Here is a 17,989-nt window from a genome sequence, read left to right as displayed (position 1 = left end):
ATTCGTTTATCAGAGAACGGGGCACTTTAAAAGTACGTGTGGAGGACACCGACGCAGCCGCAGGTGACACTTTCGGCACGTGTGCGGGCCAGCAAGGTGACGGGGTGTCCCGCTTTGGACTCGACCTGTGACTAAGGACACTTTGGAAGAAACTCCGCTCACACTCGAGACGCGGGCGAAATGCCACACGGTTTTTGACGGCAGTTTGAGACAGAGGCTCGAACGTTAGGGCGGCGTTACGAGAACATCGCGCACCCTGCCGGACGCCGCGGGGTCCCCGCGCTGGCTCTTGCGGCTCTCAAGGAGTCGACGTGACCCCGAGTCCCTGCCCTGCGTGCGAGCGTGTGCGTGAGCGCGAGCGGCGACGGGGAGGCGGAAGTTTCCGTATCCGGCCGGGAACTCACCTGATGGGCATCTCTGGCGACGAGGCCCTCGGGCGCTCTCCGCAGACACTCCGAACCCCCCCCGCCCCCAGCGGCGACCCACCTGGTCGGTCCCAGGCCCCCGGTCGCAGCCACGTGCGCGCCTCGCCGGGGCACGGTCGCAAACAATGCCCCCCGCCCCCCCCTCGCCCGCCCCCCCCCCTCCCTCCCTCCCCAGCAGTCTCAGGAAAGCGGCGGAGGCGAACAGGCAGTTCCCCGCCGCATGAGTGTGCGCGGAGCGCGGCACGGCACGCTCGCCGCTCCCCCCGGTCCCGCTTCTTCTCCGGCTGGCGTCCGGCACAGGGTCCTCCCCGGCGGCGCGCTGGCGCGAGGAGGCGTGTGCTGAGGTGCTCTCCCTCGCGCGTCCTCCTAGCAGAGCCTCCTCCTTTTCATTTCATCCTGGGGAGGCCGGGTGCATCGGACGTCTCCTTCCTCTCCCTCCCTCTCTCCACAGCCTCTCCACTAGTAAATATAAAAGGCATGCTTGTACAGCTTCTGCCTAGGTCTCCCTCTCTCTCCCTCCCTCCCTCCCTCCATCTCTCTCTCTCTCTCTCTCTCTCCCCCCTCCCATTTACCCCCTCCTCCTCCAGCCTCTCTCCCTTTCTCACTGTCAAAGCTGCCTTTCAAATGCTGATTAGCACCCAGGGTAAAAGAGAGAGGCAGCGATGGAAGGAGGGAGGGGCTGGGTGACTGAAAACAAGAGAAGATTCCATCACATCCCAACACATTCTACACCGTTTCCCCTTCGCTCACACACACACGCACGCACGCACGCACGCACACGGACGTGCGCTTCCACACTTGGACGTACCAACAGGACGGCGAGACCAACAAGCAGAACAAACAAAATAATTCAGGAGAACCACCCCCCCCGTCCCATGGAGGTGACCGCACAGCTACTGAAAAACACACAAGTACACATGGACGCACGCACACACACGCTCTTGCACGTACAGAGATAAACACGCAGAGTCCATCGCGCCGATCGCCTGGTCTTCATCCCGCTCTCCCTCCCCCCCTCTCCTTCACTCATCCCCCTTGCCCTCAAACACTACTCAGAATATTGATACATGCCCCCCCCCAGCCTCCCCCGCCATCTCCCTCCATCACCCTCCATCACTCACTCTCTCCGCTGAATACTGATAGGCTGTCTACTCCATGCCTCCGTGGCTTGAGTTCCAAGTTCTCTTTATTTTGGCTCTCAAAAAAAAAAAAAAAAAAAAACATAAAGGGAAATGACCAAAGTTAATGCACTGAGCTGGACATAAATTCGGTTAAGAAGCGTTTCCGTTTCTGTCGAGCTAAAAGGGGCTCGGCGGTCAGTGAGGGGATTCGCGGGGACGGGCTGCGCGCTCACCTTTGGAAATGACAGGAAGCGGCCGACTTAGAGGATCAGAGGGAGAACGCTGAAGGTGATAAAGATGTGCCCTGTGTTTCGTGACTGTGGGAGAGGAAAAAAAGAAATCGCAGGGAACGTTTCGGAGAATTGAAACGTGATTAAACCGCTGCAGCTGTGCGGAGGCGAACCCAAGTCCGTTTGGTTCACCCACAAAATTTAAGACGGCCGTGAGATCCGACCGTTTCCGAGGTGCGTGAGCCGCACGTGTGCGGCGAGTCCTGGAAACACCCCGGAGAGGAACTGGAGACCCGCAAAGGCCGTCCCATCCCGCATGGGGCGGAATCCTCCTTCCCGGTACGGAGTGGACTCGAGACCAGGAGCGTCTCCAGCTCCCTCCAGGAGATCTGCGCTGTAAATGTAGACACTGGAGTGGCCTTTCATAGAAGTCTGGAGTCTCTGTGCCTTCTTCTCCTCGCCTGGCACAGAAGCAGAAGGTGCAGTGTACAGGCCAGATGAAACATAGCGGTCCATCTTTTTATGTCCTCAGTCTCAGGGCTACATCCCCAAGTGCTTAAAGTTTACAAAGTGAGTGTGCGGCTCCAGTTTTCCTGCTCTATGTATATATTTGTGTGTGTGTCCATTTCTTTCTGCAGTCCCACAAACCTGTCTTCCCCTCAGTCTTATCACTCCCGTTCAACCCGAAATCCATCTCCTCACACTCCCCCAAATCCCAAGTGCCTGTGTGACTGCAAGTGAAGGTACCCACAATGCCCTGCGGGACCCACGGGGCAGCGAGCCCCAACCCCACGCGCAGTCCCCTCCCAGTGCTACCCACACTGCGGTTGTGCTCCTTCAAGCTCCACTAAGTCTGATGCAGGACTCTAAATATTATTATGATACTGCATATCTACATATTATTATTACAGTCTGTTGTTAAATACTAAACACAAGTTAGAAATCGTGATTAAGGTCGGTGTGTAAAGAAAGCGGTGGGGCTGGCGGGGTGTCCCCGGGAGATGCGCTCCCCCTCGTCTCCGTGCGGCTTGTTGCCCGGGGAGGCGGGCTACGGAGCGCGGTATAAGAAAGTGGTGAAGTTCGAAAGCATCGAAACGTTGGCATACGTGGGGAAAGCTCTTTTCGAGTGTTGTTCTTACTCCCCTCTTCATCAGGTTCGGTAGATACTCCGCACCGGTGACCGCGCTAGCCGGGTTTGCGAGGAGAAGGGTTTGCATTTTTCCCCGCTTCCTGTGCCTGGCGTTCGCTTTCGGACCGGGCCCTCCCTCACTCCCTCGCTCCCCCGCTCTCTCTCCCTCCCTCTCCCGCTCGCCTACTCGATATTCCAGCCTTGTCCTCCTGCGGTCTCCGGCAACAACTTTCTGTCCCACTTCCCAGCTCTCGCTCCATCCGTGTGATCAAAGCCTGCCGGGCAGCTCTGCCTCAGGCCAAGGAGAGAGAGGGGGAGAGAGGGGGCCAGGAGATAGCGGGGAGGAGGCAGAGGTAACGCAGGTGAGAGAGGATAAAGTGGGGATAGAGGAGACTGGAGAAACTGCGAGAAGGAGCGATGGTCTTGGATATGCACTCATCACAGCTTTCATGCTGAGAATTAACTTGGCAAAGGTCTGTTTGAAGCCATCCCTAGCCAGCTAGATTCCTTCAGCCTGCTTCTTTACTTTCTCAAAGAATTTGTCCAGCAGGCAATGGACTTCTTACGGCGGGTAAGCGCAAGGGATGTGAAAACTAGAATACAAAATCTGCCTTTGTTGAACTGCTGCTACTACGGTTAGCTCGCCCCTCGATAGATTTTAGCTGCACTTGTCCCGTAACGAACCGACAAAGCGGGCCACGTGTCACCGGAAGCGGAGGGCAGAGTGCACCTCGCCCGGGAGGAAACCAGGCATCCCCGTATCGCGCTAATTGTGCACAATTTCATATGTTGTCTGGTTGCTCTTGGACTCACGAAGAAAAAATGCCCTGTTTTCTATCTCTTTTTTTTTCTCTTGGAAGGAGTGGGGTACAAAAGGGGCGCGGTGGTGCGGTGGGTTGGACCGGGTCCTGCTCTCCAGTGGGTCTGGGGTTCGAGTCCCACTTGGGGTGCCTTGTGACAGACTGGTGTCCTGTCCTGGGTGTGTCCCCTCCCTCTCCAGCCTTACGCCCTGTGTTGCCGGGTAGGCTCCGGTTCCCCGCGACCCCGTATGGGACAAGCGGTTCAGGTGGTGTGTGTGTGTGTGTGTGTGGGTGTGGAGTGGGGTACAGATTGTACGCAGCAAAAAGTTGGGTAAATATGACATGCAAAAACAGGCAACGGAAGAGGCACAGGAGGAACTGTAGTGGCGTCCAACAGAAATCACAGCGAGTGAGTCCAGCTGCAGGTGGCTTGGTATAAAAGTGAAAGCACACCTGTAGCTTTATTCAATTCAAGAGTTTATTGTCACGTGTACAGTAAACAGTTCGTTACACCGGACAATGAGATTCTTACTCTGTGAATCCTCTCAGCAGCCTATAACATAAATTATAAGGACGTAAGGAAAAGAAAACACAAGGAAAACACAAGGAGTAAATCGCAAATTTACAAAAATTACTATTAGTGCAAAAATCCAAGAAACGAGGTTATATACGTATATAAAGTGTGCAGCGCACAATGTAAACATGGAAGTCGTACATGTGCAAAGTCCTGCAGCAGTAGATTGGGTCAATTTGCAGTTGAAAGGTGGTGTGTTTGTGCGCGCAAGGTATGCGGAGGTAGTCTGCGGTCTCCGATGTTATTGGCGTTGTGGGTGTGTAGGAGGGATGGGGGGTAGTTGACACCTCTCAGGCTCAGAGGGTGAACTGTGTCTGCCGTGATGGGTGGAGAGGCAGTGGATGGCTGTCGTTCTCAGGCCTGATGGCTTGTGGGTAAAAACTGGTTTTTCAACCTTGAGGTTCTGGCTTTAACGCTCCTGTAGCATCTGCCTGATGGTAAGGATGTGAAAAGGCTGTGCTGGGGATGACTGTTGTCCTTGATCGTGTTGATGGCTCTCCTGATGGTTCTGGCCCGGTACAGGCTCTCCGGTGATGGTAAGGACGTTCCGGCGATGGTTCGGGCAGCTTTCACCGCTCGCTGTAGCGCCTTACGTTACGATCCTGTACCGCGCAGCTTCCAAACCACACTGCGATAGAGCTGGCGAGGACGCTCTCGATCGCACACCTACAGAAGCTTCTGTTGGAGCACTTTGGACGGTCTGCTTGAAGTTACGGCAGGTGGGCTTTTGGAAGGCGTCCGGGCGCCGACTGCTGATCGACGGGGTCTTTCGTACAGGGATGGCTGCTGGGAGGGGGCCGGAGGGGTAAACTGAAGTACGAGCCCCCCCCTCCCCAGAAACACCTTTAAATCCCACGTTAGTTTTAAAAAGTTAACAGGTGTAGTGCTTTCCCACAACATTAACATGGCACGCAGCAGAAATGTAATATTTTACATTTTAATTACCACGATTCATATAAATAATTTATGCTGCGAGCGATCTTACCTTACTACCGTGCTGCGAAACGAACGACACAGGCACAAATTGAATTTCATCCTTTTCAAAGCATGCATATTTAAAGTAAATATCTCCCGTGCTTCAGAGCTCCTGGCTGACAAATCTGTATTGTATTGGGGGGAAATATTTGCTGCCGCGAAGAGCGAAACGGCCCAGCGATTCCACCGCCATTAGTCAAAAGGGGGCGACTAACGACGTAATTGGCCGGCTATCTGCTGCGATATATTTCATCATAACAATTCACCTTAGCATTTTCGCTCGGCGATTTACACAAAGGTTCGCAGCCGTCAGCGCTGACGCGGGAGAGGGCCGTTGCAATATTTATGGGCGAGCGCGGAGAACCTCCGCCGCGCCGATGATTGAGACATGAAGATCTCGCGCGCGTCTTCGCCAAAGACAGCTGTCTCGCCGGCGCGCTCCCGACACGCATAGCCGTACGCGAAAGAAAGCGCGCGTTGCCATTTGCCTCACGTTCCCGTCTGCCGCGAGGCACCGACACTTCGGGCGGATTTCACGATCTCGCTCCTCTTGGCGAAAAAGGGGAAGCGAATAAATGAAGCCAGTCATCCATTTTACTCTTCGGCATAATGAATTTCAGGTGTATTAAAAGTGCTTTTCTGCTTCTTCCTCTCTGTTTTGACGTCTGCGGGGAGGCTTTTAAGCTCCGGAAATGGCGATATAGCGGGTTTCGGGCCCTGGGGGACAGCGGTGAGCCGCGAGTGGCCTTGAGGACCCCGACGGCCCCGGTGCGACGCTCCTCGGCTCCAGGGTCGGGCCAAAATGGTACCGTGAAAGGAACCAACATCGGCGCGTGGCCCAGAAAAGCTCCTTCGTGTCAATACGCCGGCGTCCCGTTTGTTGATCCCGCGCGGGCCGTGCAGCTCGTACTCTAATCGTCCGTACGCATCACGTGGCAGGGTCACACGGGGGCCCTTTGTGTTCGCGTTTGAAACGGACTCGGTCCGCGAAGAATTTTCATGCTCTCCGGTGTCTGCGTGGGTTCCCTCCGGGTGCTCTGGTTTCCTCCCGCAGTCCAAAGACACGTAGTTCAGATCGACCGGTGACGTTGAATCGCCTGCAGCGTGTGAACGGTGCGTGCGTGGGGCTACCCTGCGGCGGACCGATCCTGGTCCTGCCCTGGGATGTACCCCCCTCAGCCGTGCGCCCATTCGCTCCAGGATAGGCTCCGGACCCCCGCGACCCTGACCGAGGCAAGCAGTTAACGAAAATGGATGGACATTATTCGCGCCCCCGTTCATTCTCTGTATTGCAAAGCACTTCCGCGCATTTCGGAAAATGCTCCCGCAACGTTTCCTTTCCTCTTATTGACGAGAACAGCGAGCATTTAAAGGCCGCGCGGAAGCGTCGGAGGGAAGAGCGGAGGTGTCCGAGGCACATCGGGCGGGTTTCCGTAAGAGTAAAGGGAGGAAAAACACGCGGCGTATAAAAGCACGGCTGCAAAGCGCCGCTGCAGAAAATCTAAATCAACACTTTAATCTCCCAAGTTTTTCTCAAGTTTGTAACCGGAAGCCTCGGGCTGCGCTCTTTTCCATTCCTCATTTGCAATCCGTTAGCGCTACCTGATTGCTGTTGCATTATCATTCGCGTAGCGTGTGTTTGGATTTTATTTTGATTTTAGAACAGGATAAATAGAGGGGGTCTTTACGGGCACGAGGAGGAGTTCTGGGACTCGCTGGGTGCAGCACCTCGGGCTCCAAGAGCAAACCGTGGGGCCATTAGTACTCAGGCCAGAACGCCCGGTGCCTTAACATTCCCCCCACATTCTGACAAAGAGCACTAATTATAAATAAATTAGAAACACGACACGGTGGAGGATGGGAAGGCGAGAAAAAGGGAGGGAGAGAAAGATTGGGGGTAGGAGGGATGGGGGAGGGTGTGAGGGAAGGCCAGGGGAAAAGAGAGCGAGAGAAATAGATAAGAAATAAAGAGCGATGGGGCAGGGGACGAATGCGCAGCGAGCGGGAGGGACGGGGGGCGGACGGGGGGCGGCCGGGAGGGGGGACCGGGGCTCTGACTGAGTGAAAGGAAGGCAAACTGCACTTGAAACTTTAATTTAGAGACCGGTCCGCACAGACATTGCCGGCCGCGGATATTAATTGGATTGAGATAGAACAAGACTCCGCACTGGAAATTGAGGCGCGAGCAACCCCCCCACCCCTGGAAAGTTAGCAAGGTGAGGATGCAAAACGGTGACGTGAAGTACGGCCAAATAAAAACTTTGCTTCGCCAGCGAACAAATTAATAGCAGGCCAATAATCTGCGCTGTTAGAAAAAGAAAAAAATTACTTCCAGTTCACGCTGAATCGGGAGCGAGTTCAATTAAAACGTGTAAAAGCAATTTAATTAATATCAGATTTCATTACATTTCATTAGGGTATTCAAATACAAACAAGGGCTACACTTCATAATTTCATTTAGAACTTGAATCGTTAGAAACGGCTCCGAAGGAAGCGAAACACTTCAGCGCGCGTTCGCGGTTAGTCTGCTCGGCGGACCGACGACAACCGTTACGCGCGGCGCTTGCTCCAACTTTGCCCTTTGAAATAAAGCGTCGGACATTTCCGGCGAGAGGGGGATGGGCAGACGAGCCGCCGCGCGGCCGAGGCCGCGGACACGCTCGAGCGTTTCGGGCCCCTCGCTCGGTCCCGCCGGCGCCGAGCGGTGAGCAGGGTACCAGGACTCCCGCGGGCCAAACGGAGCACCTCCGAGTGGATCTCCGGCAGAGTCAGGAACACGTGGAGACGGGCCCTGACGGACACCGGAAAGACCGGCCGTGCTTTCCCTTCCCCCGTTTCCAAAATGTGCTCCGTAACGGTTGAGCACCATTCCTGGGGCTCCAAGTGCACACAAAAGTGAGGAGATAATTAGTTCTACGTTACCCCGTCAACACTTTTTTTCTTTTAACCGACACTTTCATCCAAAATGTTACTCCGTTTGTTCGGTAGGATATATTTCTGGTATAATTCAGGCTACACATGCACACCGACCCGCTTGTCCCATACGGGGTCACGAGGAGCCAGAGCCTAACCCGGCAACACAGGGCGTAAGGCTGGAGGGGGAGGGGACACACCCAGAACAGGACACCAGTCCGTCACAAGGCACCCCAAGCAGGACTCGAACCCCAGACCTACCAGAGAGCAGGACCCAGTCCAACCCACTGCGCCAACGCGCCCCCCATAATTCAGGCTATTATTTTATAATTATTTAATTCATCTGACATTTTTCTCCAAAGCAACTGACAATCTGGCGTTTGTGTACTACGACACTTACAATAATTTACCTGTTTATATAGCTGGGTAATTTTTGGTGTATCTTTCCAGGAGCGGTACCCTGATCAAGGACATTGCAGCGGAAGTGGTGGTCTCTAGCAGGGTCCGTCCAGGGACGCGAATCTCCCACCTTCCGGTTACGTACCCGCGTGCTCAAGCACCGACCCGCCTGGATCTCCGGCGAAAGCGAAGAACCGACAGGCCTCCCGCGTTCGGGCCGCACACGCGAGCGGGAAACTCGCCGCATTTTAACAGCGGTGGAAAACAAGTGGGAGGTCACGCAAGAGTGTAGGTCAGAGGAAGAATCTATTTCGGAGGGCGGTAGCTCACACTCGGGAGAATAAAGAAAACTTTTCGACGGTTGCTACTGCTTTATTCACAGACGGAACATAGCAGGCGAGAGCAAGTAAGACAAGTAAGAGCTCTTGCCCGGTATGAACACATCCGTGCGAGTCGCCTTGGACGCAGGCGGCAGGTCGGTAGAGAACGGTACCGACAACAACTCGGTACAAGAGGAGCGATCGGTAAATAATGTACGTGAATCTGAAATATCGAGCTGCTCTCTGTCACCGTGAGCAATAAAACCAAGTCCCCAGACCGCCGGACCCCGCACCCCCTCCCCCAGACTGCCCCCAAGCCTTGACACAGACGACAAAGGTCAACACGTTGACCCCGAGTTGCCCTCCCAGACGTCCCCCCACCCCCACGCGCTTTCCACTGTCACCATGGCCACTAAGCTACAAACACACATGGCAGCACCGGAGGAAAAGGGGCCACAGAATGTGGGGGGGGCAAAGGGGGTCTCTTCCCACCCGCCCCCTGTGAACCCGTTGGGGGCAGATACCGAGACCAAGGGCCGATGATCCGTACCGGTGTGTCCGCTGGCCTGCGTCAGCGCACTTTTCAGACACCCGGCCTCGGCGATCAGCTACGCCTGCCTGCATCTGCATGTGCGCCTAGAATGGGTTACCAGCCCCCCCCCCCCTCAAAAGAGCCCTCGCAACCCCCTCTTCTGGGGGAAGGGAGATGAAAAGAAGCCGAAGCCCATCTATATTAACATTCCCCCGGCGAAGTGTGGTCTGCTCGCCTCCGGCGCCACCGGCTGGAGGACGCCTCCGATTGGGTCGCGGAGGCTCGTGGCAGAGGGTGTTAATGTGAACGGCGCCCGTTTCGCTGGCAGCTGCAGCCGGCGGGATCAGGTGGGGTGGCAGGGACGCAGGTGGGCCGGGGCGCTCCCGGCACCGCTCCGTCTAAAAGAACGCAGAAATGCATCGCCGAGAATACACAGCGCTCACGGTAAACACGCCGAACGTTAAACGGCATAAACAAACAGCCGAAACCAACAAACGCCGCAGCTGATCAGCCGTGAAGGTGATAGAAGGTGACGGCAGGTGGCATCGTGGTGAAGGGCACTAAAAGCTGATGGATCAAGTCCGGTGAGCCGGAGCCTAACCTGGCAACACGGGGCGCAAGGCTGGAGGGGGAGGGGACACACCCAGGACGGGACGCCAGTCCATCACAAGGCACCCAAGCGGGACTCGAACCCCAGACCCACCGGAGTCAGAACCCGGTCCAACTTGCTGCACCACCGCGCCCCCCTCCGCAGCAGAAATGTAATAATAATTATAACAGTGTCAATAATGAAGTGCATTGCGACACACCGCAGGCTGCTGGCCTCCCGCTAGAGGGTTTCACGTTCAGATCCAAGGAGTGCCGGCGCAGCAGGGCTCTTAACCAAGTCGCCAGAACCGTATCCGTAAATATTTTATCAGGACCGTGATCTCTCCTAATTGCACGCAAAGACAAAATAACACCGAATAAACACTCACCAAGCTCGCTGTTTGGTTTCCGTGTGAATTCTCTATCTCTGCGTTCCAGCGTGTTCCGCCGATTGTCCCCTTGCGCTCCTCGGGCCAACCACCACCAGCCGGGATCGGTGATTAATTAAGATTCACGATCAGATTGATTCTGCCATTTCCCAATATTGCGGCCGAACGTCGCCTAACCTCTAGGAGATCCGCCCTCAACACCCCACCGTGCCCCCCCAAGTTCCGCGACCGCTCCCCGCCACCCGGACCAGGAGCCCGGCCTCTCCTCCCCCCCCCCCCCCGCCTTACCAAAAAGCCCCACTAATTGGACTTCGATTGCTGGGCCCTGAATCTCTTTTAAATATCTGGCCCGCTTTAATTGAAGAATGACTTTGTCGTTACTTAACCCAGGAGGAGAAAAGCACAGGAAAATACCCCCCCGGCACACACACACACACACACACACACACACACACACACACACACACACACACACACACACACACACACACACACACACACACACACACACACACACACCAAAAAAGCCTTGATGACGTTTCAGAGCCGTTCCTCTGCTTTTTCCTTCTCCAAAACTTTCCTGCTCAAATCTGTTTGCTGTTATATTCTTGCCGTTTCCTTTTTTTTTTGCCTTCTTCCCCCTCCCTCGGTTTCCCTCCGGGTCGCCTTCGCTCCCACCCTCTCGGTTCCAACCCAGTGACCAGGAGAGGAGAACCACGTCAGGCACCGCACTGCTGAGGTCCTTCTTCACAATCTCTTTCGCTTCTGGCTCTTTCTCTTGCTGTCGCACCGGGTCCCGCACCTCTTGGGCGAAGCAATACTCTACGTCTCTCCCTCAGATTCGTCCCTCAAGGCCTCAAACCAGCAGCGGAGAACGACCGTGTGGCAGCGAAACACAAAGACCTTCAAAACCAGCTTCCTTGGCAAACCCAACCCCACGATGGGTTTCCTTCCGCAACATCGCGTCTGCTGAGAGGACCTCCGATCCCAACACGTAAGACCTTCTCTAAGCAGCAGATCGGGAGGTTGTGGGTTTCCAACCTGGGCAAGACAATGCAACTGAACCCTTTTAGCAGGGAACTTAGAACTTGGACCTTAAAATCCATCTATGTAAAAGGACGATATATGAGGAAGAAGCACTTCCCCGGCTGAGGATGGTTGATCTGTGAATACGTAATATCACCGACACGCCTCCAGGCACCGCTCGCTCTTGAGCGTATCAGACCTTGCTATTTGGGAGACCTCCCCTTGTTAACCGAACACCTACATACGACGACAAGAAGAACGCGCCGCTGTTTACAAGTGACCTTTAACTAGACCCTCGGTATCGATTGAGCTCCAAGTTCCTGCTGGATGCGCATCATCTCGATTCCAGTTTGCTGCTCGACGCTCACCTGCGCACCAGACACGCTCACGCACCTTCTCCCTTAAAAGACACCTGCGAAAACCGTATCGGAAAAAGGTTATTTGGGGACAGAACAAAGGGTATGTCCTCCAGAAGTATCGGCCCAAGTCTGTCACCGCCAGCCTACCTACGCAAACAGACGCAGTACGTGCGCACGTGTACATGGATATAGTCAATTGACTTTTCCCACGAGCAGCAATTTATTATGAAAGGTGCTCGTGAAAGATGCTCGGCTGTCCATTCGAAGGGGATATTAATCAAGACAACTGTGCATAAACGCCCCGTCCTTTTTCTCCGTGTTAACGATACGCCCTAACGCTCACTCGGTGTGATATGCACCTAGAAAGTGCTACTTCCGCAAAGACTCAAAATAAATCCCATTATGGTGGTCGATGGTGGTCGGCTCTATTCTATCAGCCCTACATCTCTATCTGCCTCCTCCTCCTCTTTGTCTGCCTGAGGTGAGCTGCACTCCGTCGGTCCGTGGTCGTCTCATTCTCGGCGGAGAGACCCCTCGGTTACCTCCCCACCCCCCCAGCTGCTGCGCTGCCCCCGTGCGACCAGGCTCTAATCCCCCCGCTGATGGAGGTCCGCCTGGGGTCTCGTCCCGGATTAGGGGGGGGCGGTCCGTCAGGTCTCCGGGGGCTCGGGAGGTAGCGGGGGAATGAGGGAGACGGCGAAAGAGGATGTGGGGTGGCGGGGGTGGCGGGGGGGGGGGCGGTGTCGAGGGGCTCGGAGGGTTCAGTGCCATGCTTGTCACAGCACAGCTCCTCCGAGGGGCGGGCGGTGACATTCACACGGAACCGCCCGCTCCCACTCCTCCTGCATGGCAATCAAGGGAGTGCGACGGCTCCATCCGCTCCCCTCTCCATCTTAGTCAACGGGCCGGTCCGGGCCTCCCCCGACTGCCCCTCCCTCCGCCTCTCCCCGCCTCCTAAATGGGGGTCTGGAGGAGAGCGCTAGTTTACAGACAAGCCCATAGTGCTCTTCTCCCGCTCCCCGAGTGATGTGCTCGGGAAGCAAGCCGCAAGTCTCACGCCGCCATCGGTCGCGTCATTCTTTGGAGTCCCATCCCCGCGGGGGGGTCACTTCCTCGCCCTATGTTTGCAGCACCCCCGCTTTAGTGAGTCGGGGCAAACAAAAGCACAGCAGCACCATTCCACCCAAGTTGAGCCCCAACAACATGTCGGTTGCGAATGTTGGGGAATGGTGCCCAAAGTGTGCCCAAGAGCGGGACAGGGAGTGGACCGTGGAGAGAGAGAGAGAGAGACAGGAGACAGCAGGCCGACGGAGGGAGGGAGGGAGGGAAGGCGGGAATTTATCTTCCACAGCGGACTCAAGACCCTGTCCTGCGTTTTAAACACCCTTCTCCTTCTCCTCTTCCTCTCCCTCCTCCTCCTTCCTCTCGCTGTCAGCCAGTCCCTATCACGAATTAGAAGCGGAGTCATCAGGGAGAGGCATCTCTAATTCCGATCAGACCCCCGCACGCCGCCCCACCCTCCCCTCCGCCCCGCTACTTCCCCGATGGCCGGCAACCTGACAGACAGAGATGGGATCTGACAGCCGACAGCCATGCGGATGCCTCGCGCGTGATTGACACGCCAGCGAGTCCTGGTGCTCCGGCCCCACACCTAATCCTGCCCTGTCAGTTCTAATTGGAGAGGTGGAGCCCCCAGTGTCACTGGGGCAACTGATTGGCAGGACCCCGGCTTTGCATAGATATGAGCCTCAGATGAGGGGTGGGCACCGTTGCTACTACTAATAGACGCGCGCGCACAATCATGGGTGTGCACCAAGGTACGTACAGATGCTTACAAAGAGGCACAAACAATCGAATGCAAATATGCCTGCCGCAGCTCCACACACACACACACACACACACACACACACACACACACACACACACACACACACACTCTCTCCCTGCATGACCGTCCAGAGGCTCCAGACACACGTGACCTTTCCCGTCTCCCCGACCACAGGTGCCGACCTCTGTGGGCCCTGCGCTATGGTGGCCGACGAAGGGCACGAGGTACAGGGACATCCCCAGGCCACCTCCCGCAGAGAGGCGTAGGGCACGAGTAAGAGTCCCCGTGCCGTTCCACGCTCTCGTTCGCGGAGAGCGCGAGCACACAGGTGCGTGATTGACAGGTGCCAGTGACCCGTGTGAACGAGGGCGTCCCGTGCAGGTCAGACATCAGACTGCCGGGGGCAGCGTGAGGACTGACCTCGCCCCTTCATCTGCATGCCGGTGTTCATTAGTGACTGTGGAGAGGTGGGGGGAGCTAATTATGAAATTAATGAATAAAGAAGAGGGAGAAGCCCGTGGAACGTCTTCCGGTGGCAGAAGCCACACTGAGGTAGAAAACAAAAAGCTTAAAGTTCGATGGCGAAAAACAGAACCAGTCCCTGTGGTACTGGGCGAAGTTTAAAGCTCTCGGGGAATCACAGTCTCGAATAAAGAGGTGCCCTGTACTAATTTTATTCCTCTATTTAATGTACTCTTTTGCTTTATTTTTTTTTTTCCTCGACGGACGTTTGGAATGTTATTTTTTATTTTGCTCGTGCCTGTTTTTTTTTCCCCCCCCCCCCAAAGTGACTTGTTGCAGTTGCGCATCCACGCGGCGGAAGTGCCGAGCTCAAGGGTACGACGGCAGGAGCAGCATCCTAACCTTCAGAGTGCAAGAAAAGAGCTGTAGCCACTGCACCGCTTGCTCACCTCTTCAAGTGGTCCTCCGCTTACGTCGGGGTACCGTTCCGGTGACCTTGTCATAATTCAACTTCTTTGTCGGTTGAAAACCCCTTATACTGAAATTATAATACCATAATTGTACTCTAATGCTGTAAAATACTGTAATTATTTACCATGAAGACATATGAACAATTAACATGCATGAATGATAATATCATACATTATTCATGTTGAAATAATACTAATATATAATAATGCAAATACAGTAGAGGGCTGCTGGTGTGTTTCCATGCTACAGCATCATTTTCACTTTCGGTTCTGAATCTCTTTCCATGTATTTACTTATTTATTACAACATGTCCTGTGAATACGACGTTTTTGTCAATGAAACAGTCGCCGGCGGACACGCTGGCTGAGTCAGTAAGAAACACGAGATGCTACGGAAGCGCATCCAGCTGAGGTTCTCGTGCGGACGATGGAGCGCTTCGATGTTACGCGAAGAGGAGGGGACCGGAAAGCGATTTAATAAGGTTGGTGGGACTTCCGTCCGTCGTAAGTCCGGCTTGTCGGAAAGTCAAGGACCGCTTGTAAAGCGTTGACACGCACATCCTCTAAATGAGCTTCCTCAACTGCGCGGTGACAGCGAGCCCCAGCAGGTCGGGTGGCGAAGAGCTGCCGAGAAGGCAGGGGGGACCGAGCACGAGGAGCTCGTTCCGGAACACGGGACGCTGCTCATCGCGCACGGCCGACCCCAAGCCTCCCGGCGGCAGCCGGTTCCTCGCCTGCGTCGCTTCAGCATGGAGCAGGGCCCTTTCCGGCGCCGACGGAGGCCTGCTGAGCAGGGGTGGAAGTTCTCAGGGCGATCGATGTGGCAGATTATCGCTGGGATTTTGGGCTCAAACGCCTGGATCTAAGCGCTGCTCCCAGCAGGAGGTGGGGGGTGGGCGAGGGGGAGGGGGAGGGGGCCGAGAGATGCTAACCTGAAACTGTCAGATACGCTTCACGGGCTCCAGAGCCGGGGTCCTGGGTGGCCAGACGGCACGTCCGCTCCGCCCCGCCCCGCGCCGCGCACAACGAGCCGGAGCCCGAAAGCTGGCCCTCGGCCCAGGTGATCCATCTCGCAGCTGCCGCCGCCCTAGCCGGTACCATGAGAAAGCGCGTTCCCGGGTCAGGAGTTACGGCGCGAACAGATGTTCCTGCAGAGTGCGCAGCGATATGATCTCATCGTGCGTTCAGCCATCAAGTGTGAAATCCGATGTCTGTTCGGAAAGATGTTCAGTCACACGTCCAAAATTGCATCTGGAATTTCATGCGATGTTGAACTGCGGCCATCGCCGTGGCGGGGGTCCGCTGTCGGTCTCCTATAACACGCGCTTCCATCGCACCAGGTAACATTTACTCATTTAGCTCACACTTTTCTCCAAAGAAACTTACAATGTTTGTCTGCCTGCCTGCCTGCAGGTCTTTACCCATTTATACAGGCATACTAAGAGTAAGCAGGGCAGCATGATGACACAGTGAGTACTGCTGCTTTCTCACAGCCCCAAGGTGGTGCGAAAGACTATGGGTTCAATCCCCACTCAGCCTGTGTGGAGTTTGCATGTTCTCCCCGTGTGTGCGTAGGTTTCCTCTGGGTGCTCTGGTTTCCTCCCAGAGTCCAAAGACATGCTGTTCAGGTTCACCCATAGTGTGTGAGTGTCACAGAGCGAGTGTGTTCTACTGATGTATGGATGAGTGACCCAGTGTAAGTAGTGTATCTAGCAGTGTAAGTCACCATGGTGAATAAGGTGTGTGGGCTGATAACATGACAGAGTTCATTGGAAGCTGCTTTGGAGAAAAGTGTCTGCTAAGTATGTGGATGTAAGCATTTTGCTCAAGGGTACTAAAGCGGGATTTAAACCCACAACTTGTGGATCCAAAGGCAGCTGCACTAACTCCTAGGCTGGCAGCTGCCTCTCAGATGTATGTAGAAATAGAGAAACACAACTGACAAAACACACACTTGTGCAAGCGAGGTTTTGTAGCAGCGCAATCCTGTTTCGGAAAAAGAAACGCGCGTAACGCGGTTTTCTGTTTACTCCCTAATTTCGATCCACTGCGTGAAACGAGGTTGTGAAGAAGTGACCTGGTGGACATGGTAAAAGAAAGAGTATAACAATAGGGTATAAGTGGAACGTTATAGAGCACTTCAAAAGGAAAGTCTCAATGCATATTTTTCCATTATTATCATTTATTTATAGTGGAGTCTGTTTTTAGCAATCCGGAGATGGGGTGGTGCAGCGGGTTTGGCTGGGTCCTGCTCTCTAGTGGGTCTGGGGTTCAAGTCCCACTTGGGGTGCTCTGTGATTGGCTGGTGTCCTATTCTGGGTGTGTCCCCTCCAGCCCTATTCCCTGCGTTGCTGGGTTAGGCTCCGGTTCACAACATCCCCGCTTAGGACAAGTGGTTTCAGTCAGTGTGTGTGTGTGTGTGTTTCTGGTAAGTAGGTTTGCGCTGTATTCCAGTTCCAGGTGTTCATAAAATTGCTGAAGGCCCTTTAAGGAGTGACAGCTTGACACTATACCAACCTTCCATCATGTAGCCTCGCACTCATGAGTTTGAGACAGTGACATTTACATCTATTCCTGCAGCTGACACTTTCTCCAAAATCACTTAGAACATTAAATGCAATTTATACCGCAGGTTGGTGAGGTTCAAACCAACAACCTTCGGATTTGAAGGGCAGCAGCACTAACTGCTACGGGTCGCAAGCCGAAAGTAAGTGAGCGATTGGTGTACTTTAAGAGCTCTTTCCAGCCCGATTACCCCCCTAATAGTGTGTTTTACAGGAACTCTACATTGTGGTGTTTCTTATGACCCATGTGCTGTGTTTTAGCAGAACTGATTGCCTGTTGAAGCGGAGAGAGTCGCGACCTCGCCGGTATAATGTACTGTAACATACATTACGGTGTGGATCTCGGGCTCCGAGGACAGAGGTCCGTCCCGCCTTTGCCGTTACCGTGGAGTCCTACACATGCAGATAGAACCCAAGTCTCCAGTGCAGTCACTGGGCACCTTCACTGGATCTGCACCGTGGTAACAGAGTGGGCTTAGAAACGAGTGTCGAACAGCTCATCAAGTCACAGCTGGATTCTGGTCATTGGAAAAAGAAAAAAAAATCAGTTCACATTGCTTATGGGTGAAGGAGTTCTGATGCTCTAATAAGTTTCATTCTGAGAATTTTTGATGACAATTTTCTCGTTTAAAAAAAAAAAACAAATAAAAATTCTGGATGAAAATAAAATGGGATGGGGGTGAATCCGTTTGTGGGGAAAGGAGATCCCAGGAGATGCAGATTTTGCCGTATTTCTGTTTAAAGGGTGAACAAGGCGAGCTGTAAAAAAAAAAAGTGAACTGAAGAAACGGAGGTAAGGAAAACGCTGGAGGACTTGGTCGCCGGTGGCGCGTGTGGAACTGGACTAACTGTACTGCGCCAGTCGCCGCTCTGAGTTGCGTGTTG

At 54.4% G+C, this 17,989-nt stretch overlaps 1 protein-coding gene across 1 annotated transcript in view; it reads right to left on the bottom strand.

Moving 5' to 3' along the window:
- Positions 1-468, bottom strand: part of npas1 (neuronal PAS domain protein 1) — a 28,872-nt gene extending 28,404 nt beyond the window's left edge. The window contains exon 1 of the mRNA XM_029255234.1: positions 405-468. The gene's annotated coding sequence lies outside the window, so the exon portion shown is untranslated. The remainder of the gene's footprint in view (positions 1-404) is intronic.
- Between the last annotated feature and the right edge of the window lie 17,521 nt (positions 469-17,989).

This window comes from Scleropages formosus, chromosome 10, assembly GCF_900964775.1.
Source record: "Scleropages formosus chromosome 10, fSclFor1.1, whole genome shotgun sequence".
NCBI lineage: Eukaryota > Metazoa > Chordata > Actinopteri > Osteoglossiformes > Osteoglossidae > Scleropages > Scleropages formosus.
The sequence above is the reverse complement of the archived record's forward strand: the minus strand, read 5'-3'. Positions and strand labels throughout refer to the sequence as shown.